A 21,746-nucleotide genomic window follows, 5' to 3' on the forward strand; every position below is an offset into this window, starting at 1 on the left:
CCTCCCAAAGTGCTGGGATTACAGGTGTGAGCCACCACATCCAGCCGAGATTTTCTTTTAAAGGAAGGTGAGAGAGTAAGTTCTTGGCCACCTTATCCTATTTTCCCAGCCTCCTGGGCCACTGAGGAGAGTCAGTTCATGGAGTGGTGGCACCAAATGCCTCTATCATCCCTCTCTGCCATGGCTCTTCATAAGCACGTTGGCCAAGGCTGTTGCCACACAGGGTGGGAACAGTAACGTTTCTAAAGGTGCCACGTGGAGGAGCAGAACAAGCCCTTCCATTGTGCACCCTGTTGTGTATGGCGCCAGAGTAGCCTCTGAATGGAGACAATTACCCAGGTCTGCATCCTGTTATCTAAGTACCAATGGTCAGGCAGACACACCAGGTCAGACAGACACACTGACCCAGGCAGGAGCAGTGATCCAGCCATGGTTTATAGCAATAGGGAGAGCCTCAGAATCACCTGGTGAGCTTTTTAAAGATACAGATGGCCAGGCCGCAATCTTTTTTTTTCTTTTCTTTTCTTTTTTTTTTTTTTCTTTTTTTTTTTTTTTTTTTGAGACGGAGTCTTGCTCTGTCGCCCAGGCTGGAGTGCAGTGGCACGATCTCGGCTCACTGCAAGCTCCGCCTCCCAGGTTCACGCCATTCTCCTGCCTCAGCCTCCCGAGTAGCTGGGACTACAGGCACCCGCCACCATGCCCGGCTAATTTTTTGTATTTTTAGTAGAGACAGGGTTTCACCGTGTTAGGCAGGATGGTCTCGATTCCCTGACTTCGTGATCTGCACACCTTGACCTCCCAAAGTGCTGGGATTACAGGCATGAGCCACCGCGCCCGGCCGGCTTCAATCTTTTGCCCCAGAAATTCTGACTGTAGTCTGGAATGGGCCTTGCAGCTCCATACATTTGAAAAGCTCACTTGTTGATGGGAGGCCCCTTGGAGAAGTACTGGTTGAGGAAGCATATGCAGCAGTTTGAGCCTAACAACTGGATGGCAAGGCAACAAACATCCCCCTGCCGTTCCGCTGCCACCTCTGAGTGTGATCAGATGTCTCTCCTGACAGATTCCCTTCCCAATATTATCCTCCAGGAACTTGTGATTATCCTCTGTCTAAGTCAAAAGCAGCTTAATTCCTCTAAAAACAGTGCCAGTTGGGCATTTTGCCTGGAGAGAGAGAAGCAAATCTGTGTCAGCGTTCTTTGCTCAGTTCTGCTCTGCAGCCCCCATGGCGACACCCTCTCCCTTTGGACAACCTCCTCCCCTTTCTCTTCCTTCCACATGGTCCAGTGCTTTGTTAGGTGCCTGGTTGGTGAAGTCTGGTCATCCCAGCAAGACTGGGGTCCTGGCTGGATGCAGGCTTGGGTAGAGCTGGCCAGATGAAATGTGGTTGGCAAGAAGGTCCTGAGTGGGCTGAGACAGGCAAGAGTCAGTAATAAGATGAGAGTAGAAGACTAGGGCCAGGAGCGTGGGACAGGCTAAGGATGCCGGCTAGCCCCCAGTCCCAGAGAGCACGCAGCTGAGTCTAAGAGAGGCCTCACTGATACCCATAAGGAGGCGGAATATGCAAACCCTCTTTGCTTAGGGGAACCTGAGTTCACCTGCCAAAATCATCCTTTGACATTAAACAAAAATTCCCTTGCTTTTAAAGAGCCAACCTCTCACCAGTTGCTTCTCTTTTGTCAGAGACATGAGCCTCTTCAGCCACGACTCTGGGTCTTCTTGTCAAGACTAATTTCCTTTTAGGCCCAGCTTCATCTTCATGGGGTCTTTCTTCCATCTGTGCACTGATGTTAGTGTCCCATTGTCATTTAAAGTCCTTGATTCTCTGAGACCACTATAGAGACTTTAAAGAAGGTGGGTCCTAAGTTTTGAGGGTACCATGGAGAGCAAAGCAGATGATATCTCTGCCCCCATGGGGCTTATATTCCAGAAGAGGAAAGAGCCAGCAGTGACAGTAGTGTGTTACATGCTGATAGGGCAGGTTCAGGGCACCTGACCTAACCTAGGAGAGGATCAGAAAAGACTTCCCAGAAGTTCGATTTAAGCTGCAGTTGACGAATGAGCAAGGTGAAGATGTAAGGGCCCCGGGGTGAAAGGAAGGAGGTTGTTGGAGGGACTGAGGGAGGTTCATCATGGCTTACCTAAAGGAAGGGAGTGGGAGAGAGGAGCCATGGGAAGCCAGCAGGGCCCAGGTCATTAAGTAAGGGACAACCACGGTGAGGAGTTGCAGTGTCACTCCAGCCCCTTTTTTGCCACCATGGACAGGTGTTTTATGATTCCTGGATCTGAAATACACACACACACACACACACACACACACACACACACATACACACACACACCTCACAGAAAAATAGCCACTCTGTCCCTTCTCATGCAGAGGAAGCACAGGGTAATCTGGATTATACACCATCCGCTTGGGGCAGAGCTCGCCTGCTGTCATCATCTTCCTCCGCCTCAGGATGCCACTCAGCCTCACACAGCACCAGCTCTCTGATGAAGAATAGAAGTGACAAGGGCAAAATCAAAAACTCTCCAGAATGTATTCAGTGGGAAACTAAAGCTGGGAAGAACTGTTCTCTTGTTCCCAGCCAACACTCATACTCCTTCCTGCTCTCATCAGAGGAGACTCCGTTTCCGCTATGCCTGACTGGCCGGCTGGGTGATTCTTTGGGGGCTGTGTTTTATGCTTGTCACTCCTGCCCTGGGTCACTTTTAAGATGTGTGGACTGCTAAATCTTTAAAGGAAAGAATGAGCAAGGGAATCTCAGAGGCAGTTAGTTGGCCGGTTGTTTGCCGAGAATGAGGAAAGAGTTGTGACAGGCTTGGGGAGCTTGAGGAGAGGAAGAAATACAGGAGGGAAGTAGCCAGGAACCCATGGAAAAATGAAGGAGGGAGGGAGGAAGGGAAGGAAGGAGGATAGACTGAGGAGCAGGGAGCGCCTAGCTGATAAATTTGTCGTGATGCCATTTGACACAGCACGTCCTTTTTGTGTAGCACAGCTCAGCAACCTGGATGGTTCATCTTGATGGTTTGGCAAAGCAGAAGTGGCAGATAGTCTAGGAAGAGCCGAGGTAGGGACTTGAGGGCGGACTTGGTGAGGGTATTAGAGGACCTATGAGCTCCAAACATGCAGATGGGCAGTGAAGGAGTAGCACCAGGAGGAAGCCAGTGGATTGGGATGATAGGGGGCGAGCAGGTTCCTTGAGGTCAAAGAGCATGATTAGAATAAGGAAGTGAGGGGGAGAGACAAATAGGAAGTTTCATGATGAATATGTGGGCTTTCTAAGCTTAAAATCCTAGAAGGGCCAATTGTAGACGATGCCATGAGCCAGCTGAGTGAGTTGCTGGAGTGAAGGTGAAGGTCATTTGTGTGCGGACTGGAGGTCAGTGAATTTCAAGGCCAAGGGTGTTAGCTTGGTCATGAACCTGACATCATACTTTTAGTGTTTGGCAGCAGTGGTTGAGAAGGTGACAGTGGGGTAGGTGCCATAATCCTTGTTGAAGTCGAAGAGTTGACTTAGAAGGCCTGCAGAGTCCAGTGACAAGGATGTTTGGGACAGATTTTGTGAGCTCTGAGCTTCTCTCCTGACTGGAAGATCATTCCTTTGGAAGAGGTGATGTCATTCACAAAGAGCATTTGTATTCCTTTGGAGAAGAAGTGCTTCCTTTTATTGTCAGGTCATTTTAGCATGATTGAAAAATCAGGAGAAAACTTTTTTAAATGCCTGAAAGGAATGTTATATGAGATGTCTAAAGTTCTGGCCTCCGGGTCCCCCTCTGTGGCCTAATACAAAGTCACTTTATACCTCAGCTTCTTTCTGAAACAGAAGAGCTGCAATGGGGCTGTTGTGAGGCTCCGTGGGATAGCAGCACATTCAAGCATTGACTGTGTATCAGGTGCTGTGCTGAGCACATTCATCGAAGCCTTACTATTTTTAGTATTCCCATTTTATAGCTGTATACATTGAGCCGAGAGAGGTAAATAATTTACCCAGGGCTATATAACTATTAAATGACAGAACAAGGGCCTTGAAGCCTGAGGCTTTAACCATTTCCTGTACTGCCTCTGTTAGGCTCTGCGAATCTGAAAACAAGATAAATCAATCAGTGCCAAGTGTAGGAGAAGGCATGAAGGCAAGCCACTTCACCACAGTCTCATCTACGCCGTGTTGAGGGTTAGCATGTGCTGTGGGGATGTGGTGGAGGGACTGGTTCCTCATCCAGGGTCAATCCAGGAAGGCTTCCCAGAGGAGCTCGCACTTGGACTAAGTCTCAAACCTGCAGAAGTCAACTCATCATGTCACTTGGTCACTGGGCACCTCTTCTCATGTTGGTCTGAGATATGCCAGATCACTGTCCTCTCCCTGTGTCCTGTTTTGTCCCTTGGGGCCACAGAAAAATCGATTCCCTTTTCTTTAAAATCACTCTTTAAATATTTGATTTTTGTTTTAACAATTTTTTTCTTTCTTTCTTTCTTTTTTTTTTTTTTTTTAAGGCAGAGTCTTGCTGTGTCACCCAGGCTGGAGTGCAGTGGTGCAATCTCAGCTAACCACAGCCTCCACCTCCTGGGTTCAAGCGATTCTCCTGCCTCCTGCCCCAGCCTCCCGAGTAGCTGGGATTACAGGCGTGCACCACCACACCCGGCTAATTTTTATATTTTTAGTAGAGATGAGGTTTCACCATGTTGGCCAGGCTGGTCTCGATATGCTCACCTCAGCCTCCCAGAGTGCTGGGATTACAGGCATGAGCCACTGCACCCAGCCAGAATCACTCTTCAGGTATTTGAACAGTGAAATTATAGCTTTCCTATTGTCTTCCCCAAGTTAAACAATCTTGATTTCTTCCTTCCCTTCTTCCTGCTAGGTGCCAGGAACTGAGGCACTGTGCTGTGCATTGGGGACACAGAGATCTAAAAAATGAAAAGCCAGATGTTGCCCATCAGGAACTTACAGTCTAGTGGGAAGAATAGGGCCATAAAATATTTTATTGCTTTTGTCTGTCTCCTTTACCAAATTTCCCATCATCCAGCATAGCGGCTGGCACATAATAGACATCTATTCTGTCTGTTGTGGAACTGGTGACTCTAGGTGCAATGTGAAGGTAAGCCTAGGGTGTTGTGGGGGCCTGTTGGAAAACCTAGGTCAGACCCAGAAGGGGAGTGGTAGACTTCTCCGGCTGACCTAAGTCCTCAAAGATGAAAAGGACTTCACCAGGGAAGGCATTCCAGGCAGAGGGAGCAGTAGATGCGCAGGCACAGGGGGCAGGGAGCAAGGTAGGGTGTAGTGTTCAGAGTCTGGAAAGCTGCTAGGGGCCAGATGATAGACAGTTGTGCTAAGAAGATTGGGCTTAATCCTGAGGGCAGATGAGTAAAATGTTCAGATTCGCATTATAGAAATGTCACTCAGGTGGCACTAGGAAGAGTGAATTGAAGGGAAGCCACATTAATAGGTAGAAAGACCAGTTTAAAGATTGCTGGAATAATCCCAATGAGAACTGGTAAGAGCCTAAGCCCAGTGGCTAAGAAAAGTAGGAGACAAATTCAAGAGGGCTTGGGAAGTAAAATCCACAAGACTGACTGGTCAGCTGGATGGAGGGGCAATGTTTGGGCCCATCAGAAGATGGTGTTGCCAGCCACCTAAGTAAGGCTAGAGAAGGAAGAGCAAGGGCTGGAGAAGTAAGGTAATGAATTTGTTTGGGAGATGTTGAGTTGGAGATGCCTGAGGAACATCCAAGTGAGGGTGTTTGGTCTTACGCAGATGGACTTGGAGCCCAGGAGAGACCTGAGTTAGAGGTGCAGTTTTGGAAGTCAGTAGCATATAGGTAATACTGGGTATTTGTTATCATTAGAGTAGCTGAGCTCACCGAAGAATAGTTTACAGAGAAAGAAGAGAAGAGGACTGAGGGTACCAGCATTTGAGTTGCAGAGAGAATAAAGCAAGGCTTTGGGAGAGACTTGGGAGTGGTCAGAGAGGGAAGAGGAAAACGGAGGAAGCTAAGGATAGCAGTAGTCAGCAATTTCCCAATGAAGTCAACTTGCTTTATAGAATCTGGGTTGCCCGCAAGGGACCACATTGTTGTACCTAAGCTGCCATGATTATGGGAGGACAGTCATGTGCTTTTGCAACCTCTTGGTAAAGAGTCTTTTTTTTTTTTTTTTTTTTTTTTTTTTTTTTTTTTTTTGAGACAGTCTCGCTCTGTCGCCCAGGCTGGAGTGCAGTGGTGCGATCTCAGCTCACTGCAAGCTCCGCCTCCCGAGTTCACGCCATTCTCCTGCCTCAGCCTCCTGAATAGCTGGGACTACAGGTGCCCGCCACCACAAAGTCAACTAATTTTTTGTATTTTTAGTAGAGATGGGGTTTCACCATGTCAGCCAGGATGGTCTCGATCTCCTGACCTCGTGATCCACCCACCTCGGCCTCCCAAAGTGCTGGGATTACACGCGTGAGCCACTGCGCCTGGCCCTCTTGGGCAAAGGTTCTTAAGGCTGGATTTGAGGACCTGTGCTTTGGAGCAGTGGTTCCCAAAGTCCCTGGATAAGAATCCAGTCTTACCCTAGAACCACTGTGTTGGAATATCCAGAAGGGCCTGATAATTCATTTGCTCAGTAAGCATTCCAGGTGATTCTTCTCATGAGGGAAGTCTGGGAATGACTCCAGACCACAGGTTCTTTCCAACTGCACAAATCACACCCCCACTCTGCCACCCTACACACTAACACCCTCCAACCTAAAGTTCTTGAGAATAGCCATGACCACGAGCCACTGTTACTGATGGAACCTTGTCATGAATCCCTCAGATGTGTGGGGATGGAAATACTAACCCACTGACTGAACAGAGTTTCTGAACAACTGAGTATTTGGGACTCCAATGGAAATTCTGCACTGAGATTATTGGTCCAGCTCTGCTTCTCGGAAAGGTTTTAGACCAGAGCCCCTCACTGCCCCCTGGTGTAGACAGTCTGATTGCCTACTCCATTTTGTGGAATAATGGACCTGACTGTAATCCAACATGTTTTTTAAAGCTAGCATATGTTTCAAAGCTGACTATTAAGGAAGTGTGGAAGAGGTACCATATGTAGACAAAGACGACGTTTTTGGGCAATTGCCATGGAAAGAGCTGGCTCTACTTTTTTATATATTTAAGACCTAACACTGCTTCATGTCCCCAGCAGTGGAATTCATGAAGCATGCTTAATCTTTCCTAAACAATTGGCTTTGGGACATTATCTTTCTAGGAAAAATAGAAACATAAATTATACTCACTTAAAGATTGTAGAGAGAAGGGATCTACTGAGTAGAAAACTCAGGAATGTGCCTCTAAGGAACGTAGGGACTGCTCCTTTTTTGGGTTCTTTTATTTCATGAAAAAATAGATAAATTTTGGCTGGGTGCCATGAGTCATGGCATTACAGAGTGCTGTAACCCCAGCACTCTGGGAGGCCGAGGCAGGCGGATCACCTGAGGTCAGGAGTTTGAGACCAGCCTGGCCAACATGGTAAAATGCTGTCTCTACTAAAAATACAAGAATTAGCGAGGCGTGGTGGCACACATCTATAATCCCAGCTACTCGGGAGGCTAAGGCAGGAGAATCACTTGAACCCAGGAGGTGGAGGTTGCAGTGAGCCGAGATCATGCCACTGCACTCCAGCCTGGGCAACAGAGCAAGACTCTGTCTCAAAAATAAATAAATAGATAAATAAATAAATAAATTTTATTGTATATATTTAAGGTATGCCCAAAGGGAATTAAATCATCACTTCATAAAGATACCTGTGTGTCCATGTTCCTGCAGCATTATTCACAAAGCCAAGATATGGAAACAATCTGTCAGTGGATGAATGGATAAAGAAACTGTGGTGTAGGTATACAATGGAATATTATTCAGTCTTTTTATTTTATTTATTTGTTTATTTATTTTTTGAGACAGAGTCTTGCTCTGTTGCCATGGTGGCAGTGTAGTGGTACAATCATGGCTCACTGCAGCCTCAACCTCCCAGGCTCAAGCGATCCTCCCATCTCAGCCTCCTAAGTAGCTGGGACTATAAGCATGTGCTACCACACCTGACTACTTTTTTCTATTTTTAGTAGAGATGAGATCTCCCTATGTTGCTAAGGCTGGTCTTGAACTCCCAAGCTCAAATGCTTCTCCTGCCTCAGCCTCCCAAAGTGCTAGGATTACAGGTATGAGCCACCATGCCCAGCCTTCAGTTTTAAAAAAGAAGGAGATCCTGCCATTTGCCACAACTCGGAGTTATTTTAGAATGAGAGATTGAAGGATGGTGCTGTCTGGTGATCCCTTTCAGACCCATCATACGTACTTCAGATCTAAATATAGTGAAGGCTTGTTCTTTCCTCCATTCATTCAGTAAACAATTATTGGGCACCTGTTTTGTGGCAAGATCTGTGCTGGGCACTTTCTTTGTCCTTAGATATCTTTGAGACATCAAAATAACTTCAGGGTGAGCTCAGTTTGATCCTGGAGGACAGGAGTTGAGTATCTCGTGCAATATTAAAGCTATTGTAAAGGCATTGCTGGTGACTTCCCATTTCCAGTTTAGCTGCATCCTGAACTATTGTTTCCCTTCCTGAAGAAGCCAAATAGCATGGGAATTATTCTTATACCTCAAAGTACCTGGTGTAAAGTGGTGAAAGCACCAACCAAAGGCCAGCTGGCTTCTGGGAGTAAAATCAGTACTTGACATTCGGATTCCACGTTCGATTCTTGAATGATCTGTCATATAGCCTATCATTTGACTCTTAGCACAATTTTGAAACTTAAAATTAGCAATAATAACTAGCAGTATTATTCCTCTTATACCATGGAAGCTGAAGTTCTGGGAGGTTAAGTGCTTTGCACAAGGTCACGTGGTTAGGACATACTAGAGCTAGATCGAACACTAGTTTCCCACTCTCGATTGAGTGCTCTTTCTGCTGACAGAGCTCAATGGCCTTATCACCACCTCATCTCTCCCCCTTCCCCATCTCGGAATGGCTTAACCAGGAAGATGTAAGGAGGTGCTAAATGAAGAGAAGAGACTGCAGCTAGGTGAAAAGGTACAAGCAACTGCTGCTCGAGGGTAGCTCCGAGGGCAGGGGTGGAAGGAGAAGGGCTGGTTCATCCTCCAGCACCCATTTCAGATCTTCAGAACTGGAGAGCCACCTCCCGCATCAGAGGACACACAGCTCATCTCTAGGCCTCTTCCGTTCAGAGGGAGGCCTGGAAAGGACTACTGACTTTTGCCAGCTCTTTGAGCTTTTTGTTAGGTATTTCTACAACAAACACTGCTTTTACTTCTTTACCTATTTTTTCCCCAATCTGAGGGATATAAGAAAACAATTCTAGTAGTTTTTCAACCCTAAAGGCATTTCTAAAACTAAAATGAAACAGTGAGAAATTAATTCCTTCGTTCAGCTGTTAGCCCTAATTCAGAGTTAGATGACAGGTCCATGTCCATCTGACGCAGTAACAAGAGGTCTCTGGGCCCCTCCTGGGAGCCCCTTGGTGCTTTGGCTTTTTTATTTTTTCCCTCCTTATGGATGAATCGAATCTTCTAATCCAGTATGTACCTTAGGCCCAAAGATAAAAAGATAGGTTTCTTTGCACACACAAACACACCCTGGGCTGACTATAAATCTGCTCCTTGCCTGAGTATAGCAGAAACAAAATAAGTTGCTTCCCTCTCAAGGGAGGAATTGGCATTTCTTGCACAAGGAAGGGGTGAGAGGAGGCTCTACTGGCCTTTTCGAACTTACTTCTCAGCTAGGGAAATGAATAACATCCTGACTGGCCTCGGTGGAGTAGAAGTGGAGGGAAGGAGGGGTGATCCTGACCCCACGCTCGCTCGAGGCTCCAGCCGCAGCCTCAGAATCTCTTTACCCGTAGGCGCCACACTTGGCACACAATGAGACTGTGAGTTGAGGGGAAATCATAACCAGATTAACACAGCGATTTGGGCACTTTTCACACTTTCTAACGAAGTGGGCTTTTGACAAGGCCTAAGCAGAGCCTTCTCTGCAGGCAAGCCTGGACTCCCCACCCCGCTTCTGTAGGCAGTAAGGCCTGTAAGAGGAAAGGGCAGAGACAGACCCAAGCCTTGCTTGCCCTCTGCAGCTGTGCAGAGAAGGCCTGGTGCCGCAGCACTCCCGCTAGGCTCCCAGGCTGCTAGCGGGAGGTATGAATTTCTCTTGTTTGCTTTAATGGAGTGTTAACCCCCCGTCCCTGGAACTCATGTTAATGCCTAACACAAGACTGGAACTGCAGGGAGAGGCCAAGGGACTGGCAGCTGAAGGCAATTTGAGGATTGACCTCATGGGGTAGGGAGAGGGAGGAGAGGAAAGGGAGACACAGTTGAATGTCTGCTGGATAAACAAGCCGGATGTAATGGGCCCAAGACCGATGTGCAAGACCAAGGTTCTGTCTGCTCCTGCTTCTGTCACAGGCCACGTCCTGTCCCCTCCCATCCCTGGGTCTCCATTAAAAGAAGAAATAGAACCAGATATACTCTAAGGGGACCAACAGTCAAAAAATGCTTTTGGGGACAGGTCAGGGGGAGGGAAGTAGGGTGTGAGCAGTGATTCTGCAGCTTCCGTGCACACAGATCCCCTGAGGGTCTTATTAAAATGCAGCTGGTGACACAGGAGGTCTGGGGAGGGGCCTGAGCAGCCACCTTTCTCACAGGCTTCCAGGTGATGCCGCTGCTGCTGGTGGGTGGAGCACACTTTGAACAGCAAAAGTATTGAGCGCAAAATTGGGTTCTCCAGTCTAAGTTCTGCCCTGCTGCACTTCCCTGCCCTGATTTCCTCAACTGTGAAATGGGGAATAGTAATCGTTGCCTTGTCTTCCTCTCTAGGGGTGTTGTGAGGATTAAGAGAGCAAATGGCTGCGAAAGCACCTTGTGAAGGGTAGAGCAGTGTGCGGCATGAGGGATTATTATCATTGTTAAGACGACTACGCCTCGTTGCTCACCCTATGTGTTCCTGCAGCTTCTCAACTTTTCCCTCCTTTCTCCCTGGTTTCCACGCCTGGGCTGCTGAGTCAGGGGGACCAGCCAAGGCTGGCCAAAGCTGAACAAATACTCTGACACGTCGAGGCAGGAAATGACAGTTCCCAGGCAGCCCCGTTTCAGGTGTGGAACAGGCTCTGAACACACCTTGTGTGATAAATTCTAGTGATACCAAGCTGAGCTCTACCCCCACCCCCAAAGGCTGCAAGACCAGGACCTGAGGCTGAAAGTCAGAGGAGTCCCTGTGAGATGAGGGCCCTGAGCAAGCACTGGCCAGATTGTAGCAAGGTCACTCACCAGGCCACCCCACTGGTTCCACTTCCGCACCCACCTCTGGCAGCCATGATGCTTCTGCAACGTGCCAGTTTGTTCACTGAGACCTTCACAGAGGGTCGCACAACCACGCTGGACGGTGAGAAACTAACGTGACTGAGGCAAGTCACTGAACTACCCTGAGCCTTGGCTTCCTTATCTATGAAATGGAGTTGACAGCATGTGTCCTGCCTGTGGTAAAAATTGCTGTGATCCCACAAGCAAAAGGAAAGAAAGAATTATGAGAAAATATGCACTTATTCTGTGAAAATATGTGAGATATTCATGAGAGACTTCCTGGTCCAGTGGACTCTTCCACCGCCCTTGACTGGGGAACATCCAGGCTTCACACCCATGCTCAGCCCATCAGCCCTTTATGCAAGGTCCTCTGCCCACCTGAAGCCTCAAGGCCTGATGGAGACCATCCCCAGCCACTCCAGCGAGTGACCCCTCCATTGTCCAAAACAGTGCTGCTGCTTAGCCTGCTCTTCTCAGGCCGAGTCTTTGTTGAACAGCTTCAGTGTAAGGGCAGGGAAAGTCGGGATTCTGTAATATACTTTGCCCCCAGTCAGAATGGCAGGCCGGGCCCAGATCTTCATCCCAAGGCCCCTGCACCTGAAAAGCTGGTACAGGTTTGTCCTTTGGAGTGAGCTGTTGGGTTTAGGTGGTCGAGAGAGGTGGAAGGTTGACCACACACTCCAAATACACGTTTATTGCCCAAGCTGGGAACACCATTTTAAAGCCCACATGGTTAGGAGACTACCAAAATAACAAAACTACAAATGGGTCAGGCATCAAACTAGTCAACTCCAGTACCAGCAGGCACATCCAGGACCCTCCCCTTCAGGGCAGGTGGACTCCTCCTTTCCTTTCCCCACAGCTACTGTTCCAGGGCCTTAGAGGAACAAATAGCCGCTGGCTCCAGATCGGAGCCAGCGTGCCCACCCATCCCTCCCTGCTCTTTGAAACTCCCAAGGCCAGCAGGGGCCCAGGCCTGCAAGCTGCGCCTCCAGACACCTCCGCCAGCCGGGGAGGCAGACAGTTCACACTCTGAGGAAACGCAGATCCTCAGAGGAGAGTAAAAGATCAGAAATAATCCAAGAGGACAAGCCACGCCTGTCTGTGTGTATATTGGGTTTCACATCTGAAATCCAGTCATGATAAATCTGGGTTTTGAAACATCTTCTTTGATTAATAAAAACAGAAGACTTCTTGGCCCCAGGTTCCAGACTTCAAAGTTCTCCGTTGAGAGCCTCGTGTTTGACTTATTTGTGGAGCACAGAAATCACAGGATTTAGCTGCGTTGCTCCCTCCACCCCCTACCACCCAACTGCAAGAACCACTTAAAAATTCTGGAATAGAAAGACTGAGCTGAAAAGCCCCTCACTGGCACTGCAGCCATAGTTTCAGAATAAAAATTCAGCACGGTAGTTTTAGTGGAGAAATGAAAGGCTTTGGAGCCAGATGAACCTAGGATCCGAATCCTGACTGTACCCTTGACCTTGTCACCTTGAGCAACAGTTTGACTTCTCTCTGGCATAGTTTCTTGAACTGTAAAAATGGGAACAGTAACATCTGCCTCATAAGGTTATTGGGATGATTTAAAGGCAGTAGTGTGTATAAAGTAACTAGCTATGCCTGATGCAAAATGGACACCCGACAAATGTTAGTTATCTTACCTTTCCTGATACCTGACCACAGACTTAATTATTTGGAATGAGGACTGTCCTAGAAAACTCAGTTTGAATGCTTGCTGTCTTGAGAGATTCAGTTCCTTGTTTTTCCATTGAAGGAATTGTTAGGTTTCCGAGGATAGTTTGTCTTGCAGTGTATTCCGAGCCCTGCCATAGGAATCCTACCACAGCGCTGTGTGTATGTTTTCTATCCACCCGAAGAAGCAGGCCAGAGCAGCCTACAGGAAACATTTTCTTTCTTTCTTTCTTTCTTTTTTTTTCCCCGAGACTGAGTCTCACTCTGTGGCCCAGGCTGGAGTGCAATGGCACAATCTCGGACCACTGCAACCTCCGCCTCCGGGTTCAAGCGATTCTCCTACCTCAGCCTCCCAAGTAGCTAGGATTACAGGCACCTGCCATCATGCCCAGTTGATTTTTGTATTTTTGTAGAGACAGGGTTTCACCATGTTGGCCAGGCTGGTCTCGAACTCCTGACCTCAGGTAATCCACCCGCCTCGGCCTCCCAAAGTGCTGGGATTACAGGCGTGAGCCACTACAACCAGACAGGAAACATTGTCATTGCAGCCCAGCTACAAAATGATTCTTCTCTTCCCACTTGGAAGGGGAGAAATCATGGGCATGCCAAGTTTAAAACAGAAGAGTAAAGGGTCTCTGGCGTCCAGTCTGGGAATGCCAGTTTCGGCCTGACGTGGAAAGCTCCCTTGTTCTCTGAAGCACCTCCATGTTTGTTCTGAATGTGCAGCCAGTCAAGATTCCCCTTATTGGGACCTACACTGATGACTGATCTCTTGGGCTCACAGCCCTGCTCAATGACCTCATGATGTGTGAGGGCCTCAGCCATTTCTTGACAGTCATGAAAAGGTATCTCCTAGGAAGCCGGGCCTGTTTATCCAGAGGTTAGTTGTAGGGAGGGGAGACAAAGAGGACAGGTAAAGGGACTTGATTTTAAAATCAACTCCTTCCAGAGTTGTTCTTCTAGCCCTTTCTGATCTGATTATGAAGTTTGTACAGAGGCGGAATTGTTTCTGCCATTTTTCACACACAAGTTGGTGCACATTCCTAATATGAATTAAAAATAAATATGCCATGTGTACACACAGGGATGAGTCAACATTGCGTGCAGCCAGCCATGGCCACTGGGAGAAGAGTCAGACACGGGCCGTGGAGCTGCAGGCTCACCTGCCCCCGGCTGAGTAAGGACCGAGCACAGGACTTGACAGACGAGGCTCACGGCAAGGTCAGGGGTCAGGCACCTTCCACACTTCTTTTTTTATTATTATTATTATACTTTAAGTTCTAGGGTACATGTGCATAACGTGCAGGTTTGTTACATATGTATACTTGTGCCATGTTGGTGTGCTGCACCGTTTCCACACTTCCTGTGGGCCCACCGCCTGGTCCCAGCATGAGTGCTTCTCCCAGGAGGCATTGTTTTCTTTCTCACCTTTTTCTTTTCTTTTCTTTTTTTTCTTAAAAAACTGATTACAAAAACTGTAGGCCAAGTGCAGTGGCTCATGCCTGTAATCCCAGCACTTCGGGAGGCCAAGGCGGGATCATCACTTGAAGCCAACAGTTTGAGACCCAGCCTGGGCAACAAACAAGACTCCATATCTACCAAAAAAAAAAAAAATTAACAGGTGCCTGTGGTTCCAGCTACTTGGGAGAGGTGGGAGGATTGCTTGAGCCCAAGAGTTCAAGGCTGCAGTGAGCTATGACTGCACCACGGCACTCCAGCCTGAGTGACAGAGTGAGACCCCATCTCTAAAAAAATAATTTTTTAATAATAAATAATGATAAAATTAAAAATATAAATAAAATACAAAAAAAAGGGGAAACATCTGGGCACAGTGGCTCAAGCCTGTAATCCCAGAACTTTGGGAGGCCGAGACGGGTGGATCACTTGAGGTCAAGAGTTCCAGACCAGGCCGGGCGCGGTGGCTCACGCCTGTAATCCCAGCACTTCGGGAGGCCGAGGCGGATGGATCACGAGGTCAGGAGATGGAGACCATCCTGGCCAACACGGTGAAACCGCATCTCTACTAAAAATGCAAAAAATTAGCCAGGCATGGTGGCGGGCGCCTGTGGTCCCAGCTACTTGGGAGGCTGAGGCAGGAGAATGGTGCCAACCCGGGAGGCGGAGCTTGCAGTGAGCCGAGATCGCGCCACTGCACTCCAGCCTGGGCGACAGAGCGAGACTCCGTCTCAAAAAAAAAGAGTTCCAGATCAGCCTGGCCAACATGTTGAAACCTCTCTCTACTAAAAATACAAAAATTAGCTGGGCGTGGTGGCACATGCCTGTAATCCCAGCTCCTCCGGAGGCTAAGGCACAAGAATCACTTGAGCCCGGGGGGCAGAGGTTACAGTGAGCTGAGAGAACGCCACTGCACTCCAGCCTGGGCAACAGAGTGAGACTCCATCTCAAAAAAAAAAAAAAAAAAAAAGTAGGAAACATATGGAAAAGTATAAAGTAACAGAAGAATCCCCTGTAGCCTGACTACCCAGAGACAGCGCGGTTAGCATTTTGTGGTGAATCATTTAGAATGTTTTTCCATGTTTCTTTTACATGGTTCAATAATAATAACTGTATACTTTTGTCTTTTTTTAATTTAACATTGTATCTTAAAGAATTTCTAATTATAAACATCATGTTTATGACTACCTAATATTCTACTGCAAGAATGAAGTCTAATTTTCTTAACAAGTACCGTATTATGGGGCTGTGTTAAAATGGCAATGAGCGTATTTATGCATGACAGTTGTTGCTTCCTAGGTTATTTATTTCAGCTAGATTTCTGGAAGTGGCATCCCTGCCTAGGTCAGTAGTAGTTGGGCACGTTTTTAACTTTTTTTTTTTTTTTTTGGATACAGTGTCTCCCTCCATCACCCAGGCTGGAGTGCAGTGCCGCCATCTCGGCAGACTGCAACTTCCACCTCCTGGGTTCAAGTGATTCTCCTGCCTCATCCTCCTGAGTAGCTGGGATTACAGGCATACACCACCACGCCCGGCTAATTTTTGTATTTTTAGTAGAGTTCTGCTCTGTTGGCCAGGCTGATTTTGAACTTCCAGCTTCAAGTGATCCGCCTGCCTCAGCTTCCCAAAGTGCTGGGATTACAGGTGTGAGCCACCGCATCTGGCCTTGATTCTTAATACATATTGCCAAATTGCCCTTCAGATAGCTTATACTAGTGATGTTCCTGCCCAAAACAGTCAATCTCGTTCCATTCTTACCCATGTTGAGTATAATTCTGCTTGTTTATTGAAGAATTTAGGGAGCTAAAAAGTTCTATCCCCACCCTCAGATGTGGGGAGATCAGAGCTAAGAGGTTGCTTCACCTACTCTTCTGTGCCCCCTGCAGGCATCCTCAGAGAAAGTGGGGTGCACATATTCACCGTATGCTTTCACTCCCCACCAAAGGCCTTTGCTATGTAATTGACGCATAACCAGTCAGCCTTATGGGTGGCGTTGCCCAGGCTCCAGTATTGCTCCTCTGGCTGCTTGCCTCTGGCCCAGTGTTCCCTCAGTCACTCTCTTAGCCTTTCAAAGAATCCCACTGCCCCTAAGAAGAGCTGCTTACAGAGCCCTGGAGTAATCCTCTAATTTTGAATGGGCCTGTATAGCTTACAAAGCACTTGTCAAAAGACAAAATTATAACAAACTTCGTTATAGATCGAATTGGCTTTTATTAGTGATTCATGAATCTGTGCAGCCTCCATTCTACAAAATAGAATGAGAACTCCCACTGGGCAATGGGACAACAGTGGGTTTTATAAGGTGAGACCAAGGAAACAAACAAGAAAAAGCTCGTTGGTTAACATCAGGTTATTTCAAGGTTTTCTTTTTTCTTTTTTTTGAGACGGACTCTCTCTTTATTGCCCAGGCTGGAATGCAGTGCCGCGGATCTCATTGCAACCTCTGCCCACCAAGTTCAAGCGATTCTCCTGCCTCAGCCTCCTGAGTAGCTAGAATTACAGGCATGCGCCACCATGCCCGGCTATTTTTGTATTTTTAGTAGAGACGGGGTTTCACCATGTTGGCCAGGCTGGTCTCAAACTCCTGACTTCAGGTGATCCACCCACCTCGGCCTCCCAAAGTGCTGGGATTACAGACGTGAGCCACCGTGCCTGGCCAGGTTATTTTTTTGTAAAGGATTAAAGTCTACCCTGACTCAGTTAGACTGAAATATCCTATTTTCTGGAATAGCTGGTCTGTTTTGGGATCTGTCTGCTTCCTTGAAGTTTCCGTTTGATTATGTGACATTTAGCATATGGGTGATTCCATTTCATTTTGGTCTGGTCTGTGGGGCCTAGTGCAGAAGCTCAGTTCAAAACAGTGGCCTCCCATAACTTTTCTTTTCTTTTCTTTTCTTTTTTTTTTTTTTTTTGAGGCAGAGTCTCAACTTTGTCACCCAGCCTGGAGTGCAATGGCACAGCCTCAGCTCACTGCAACCTCTGTCCCCTGGGTTCAATAAATCTCCTTTCTCAGCTTCCCAAGTAGCTGGGACTACAGATGCACACCAGCACACCCGGCTAATTTTTATATTTTTTAGTAGAGATGGGGTTTCACCGTATTGGTCAGACTGGTCTCAAACTACTGACCTCAGGTTATCCACCTGCCTCGGCCTCCCAAAGTGCTGGAATTACAGGCGTGAGCCACCATGCCTGACCAACTTTTGTTTAATACAGTCTTTCCTAATACTATCTGATCTGATGCTCACAGCAGCCCTGGAAGCCAAACATTTGTTTCCCTGTTTTATAGGTTTATTATTTTCCTAGGCTGCTTTAAGGAATTACCATTAAACTTGGTGACTTAAAACAACAGATGCATTTTCTTGTATTTCTGGAGGCCAGCATTCTGAAATCAGGGTGCGAACAGCGCCATGCTGTCCTTCCTTGCCTCTTCTGGCTTCTCACCACTCCTAGCATTCCTTGGCTTAGGCAGGATAACTCACACCTGTCTTTGTCTTCACATGGGCTTCTTCCTTCTGTGTCTCGGATCCCCTCTTTTCTCTTTTAAGGACACCAGTCATTGGATTTAGGACCCACCCTAAATCCAGGATGATCTCAACTTGAGATCCTTAGTTACATCTGCAAGGACCCATTTCCAAATAAGGCCATATTCTGAGGCTCCTGCTGGACATATCTTTTGGGAGGTCGGGTGGGGTGGAGCACCATTCTACCCATTGCAGTGGATGAGGAAAGCAAGGTTCAAAGAGGGGAAATGACTCTCCCAAGGTCATGCAGTGAGGAAGTAGCAAGAGCTGGCATTTGAACCCAGGTCTTCTGCTTAACATATGCCTTTAATTGGGTAAAAACAAGACTCTTATGGTATAACTGCTGATCGTTACCTGGTTTGTAGAAAACGAAATTGGTAGCTTTTACCCTAGGATACCTCAAATATCAGACACCATTTTCTGGAAGTATATTATTATTAATGACATTGAAACTATTAGTGCCAATGTTAACCCCTTAGATGGGCATCATTTATTTATTTTCTGTGTCATAAATGGGTAAATTAAGACCTAGAGGGATGATTCTGCTGAGAGAGGAAAAGAATAAAAATTTTTTTTAAAAGACCCAGAGGGAGTAATGACTTGCCCAGAGTAACCAGAAAAGTTAATGGGAGCGTTCCAGTTATGACCTAGACGTAATCTATGTTCTAAGCTTTAAAGTGTGCATTATGCAACTGCATACATTGCAGTTGTGAAAATGGCCTCCTTGCCAAAATAACCATGTTAGACTGCAAAGAAATTCTTAGTTCCATTGCTGTTGAACCCCTCTTCCCTGGCTCAGGACCATGTTGGCCACACCTGGCAGTCTGCTCATAGCCTTCTGACTAAGGAATAGCTCCTTCTCACTGGGGTCCTTGAGGGCCTGTGAGAACAGATGTGCATGCTGTCACCACATCTGGCACGTCAGCGTCTCCTGGCTTTTCAACATTGGCGAAGGCATTTCTTTGCTGTATTGGTACCTTTCCTTTCTCCGCTCAGTTCACTTCTAAACATGAGTGGTATCCTTTAAGAATAACCGAATGCCCAAAACCCAAACCCCACAGCCAAGTGGATGCATATGGGACAAACATGGTTCACTGGTTGTCACAAGTTTGGTGAACATTAGATAATCGGAGTCATAAAAGATTGCTGGAGTTCAGGCCCCTTTGCTCTACCTATGGATATGGGAGGGCTATTATCTTGGGAACCAATCTAAAGGATTGAAAGGGACAGAGGGGGTCCTCATATCCTGTCACCCTACCTGCCTTCCCACAGTGAACTAATCTGTTAGTCATGACATAATGCATATGACATATTACATACATGTATGTGTGTATTTTATATATATGTATATATACACATATATGCACATGTATACACACACATATATATATTTATATACACATATACAAACACACACATATATATATACATATTACACCCAGAGGGATTAGTGACTTGCCCAGAGTAACCAGAAAAATTAATGAGAGAGTTCCAGTTATGACCTAAATGTCTTGATTTATAATCTATGTTCTAACATTTAAAGCGTGTATTATAATCATACATTGCAATTGTGAAAATGGCCTCCTTGTCAAACTAACTATGTTAGATTGCAAATAAATTCTTAGTCCAATTGCTGTTGAACTCCTCCTCCCTGGCTCAGGACCATGCCATATGATACACATATAATATAATATAATATCTGATATATATCTATATCTATCTCACTGTGGGAGAACCCTGACTCATATAATTGGCCATCAGATGTGTCCACAGGTATAATATATAATATAGCTGTGGTATATATAATATACCTGTGGACACATCTGATGGCCAATTATATGAGTCAGGGTTCTCCAAGGAAATGACTAATAAAAGAGATACCTACAGAGATGCATAGATATAAGAAGATTTATTTTGGGAATTGGAAATGGAGGTCAAGCAGTCCCACTGTCTGCTGTCTGAAGGTGAAGAACCAAGAAAGCTGGTGGTGTATAACCAGGGGAGCTGATGGCGTAAGTCCTGGTCCAAGTTCAGAGGCCTGAGAACCAGGAGTACCAACGTCCAAGGGCAGGAGTGAGTGTCTTAACTCTGACAGAATAAATTTGCCTTTCCTCCACCTTTTTAATATATTTAGGCCCTCAGTTGAATGATGCCTACCCACAATGGTGAGGGCAATCTTCTTTCCTCAGTCTACCAACTCGAATGCTAATCTCTTCCAGAAACACCCTCCCAGACACACCCAGAAATAAGCCTTACTGGCTATCTGGGCATCCCTTAGCCCAGTCAAGTTAACATATGAAATTGACCATTGCACCAAGAAGAGCTAATGTCCTCAGCCTGTGCATTATAGGAACCAGCTTGTAGTGTGGAGAAAGGGGTGCTCCCCGCAGCCGCAGTCTTAAGCTCAGTTTGGTGAGCAGTTTGGTAAGCTTGCCAAGGAGGCTCCCCCTACACTGGTTCCCCTTATCATGCCTGGGATCATTTCTTAGTTATTGTAGACGTCATCATCACAGCCTCTCACCCAGGAGGGCTTACATCTTGCAAAGCACTGCTTAATGCCGGTTTTGCTTTTGGTATCTGGCCTCCCTGGTGGTTAGAAATCTGATCAACAGGCTCTCAGCAAAGTCCAGACCTGGGCAGAACCTCATTAATGCAAAGCGGAGGCTGTGCCACAGCCTCTTAAATAGCTAGAGTGTGATTAGACGCTATCAGCTTAGAGGAGCATCCTACCTGTCCCCCTCCACCTGCAGTCCCTAGGCTTCCCTTGCCCCTTTAACAATGGTATACAAAGGCAAAGCACATGTTCCCCCAGCCTCCCCGGGAGCTACCAGCTTCCCAGCTGTCACAGCATGCCTTTAATGGGTTTGTGAAATCCAAGAACCTGACCCATTTCTCCTCTGGGGAAAGAGTATAACACAGGATGCCAAGCTGGGAAGCAGGATTCAGGACGCTCACCTGGATGAGACCAGCTCTCTCTCTGCCGTCCTAGACAGATTGTTTTGTTTTTTCCAATTTCCAGGATCTCCAAATCTAAAATAAGTGCACAGAAGGCAGTAAAATCGTGACATTGTTTTCTGCTCACTTATCTTCTTCTTCCTTCCTCTCTTTTAATTTTAACTCCACTTTCTGCCTACTCTGACCCTAGATATTCAGGCTCTGGTACCCCACCCAAAGGGTGTTGACTCTAAAGTGACTGTCAAATTTCATCATCAGTCAGTAAACGGACCTGTTTTGAGCAAGCATGATGTACAAAGTTCTGTGCCTATTTTCATTATGGAGGAATCCATGCCCTCGGGGGCTTTTAAACTAGTTAGAAAAGCAGTTTATGTGAACAGTGCAAGGCAGTACGGAAATAAGGCCACAGGAATGATCTAATTAACCTGGGGTCCACAGGTGGGTTTCAGAGGCATCCATAGATGCCCCAAAATTGCTTGCATAATTTTGTGTCTGCAAGCACACATTTTTTGAGTAAGTGCTTAGCTTTCATCAACTTCACCTGGAAAGATAGAGCACCTTTTGTGCCTGTAGAGTTTGAGCAAGAGTAGTCTTTATACCTTCAGTAGTTGAGCAGGTAAGACTTGAACTCATTCTTAGAAAATGGTATTTAGGGCAGGAGGCAGCCCTGAAGGCAAAGATCCCCAGGAGATAGCCTGCGAAGACAGTTGCACTTAGAACCAGGTGCCTCATGTGTCTGAAACTCAGTAAGATGGAAATCTATACAATGGTGATCATTGCTGCTTCCC

General features: G+C 46.7%; 1 protein-coding gene across 13 annotated transcripts in view; it reads left to right on the forward strand.

Moving 5' to 3' along the window:
- BCAS3 (BCAS3 microtubule associated cell migration factor) overlaps positions 1 to 21,746 on the forward strand; it is a 712,862-nt gene that overhangs the window by 660,591 nt on the left and 30,525 nt on the right. The gene's annotated exons all lie outside the window — the stretch shown is intronic.

The sequence above is a fragment of the Macaca mulatta genome, chromosome 16 (assembly GCF_049350105.2).
Source record: "Macaca mulatta isolate MMU2019108-1 chromosome 16, T2T-MMU8v2.0, whole genome shotgun sequence".
Taxonomy (NCBI): Eukaryota; Metazoa; Chordata; class Mammalia; order Primates; family Cercopithecidae; genus Macaca; species Macaca mulatta.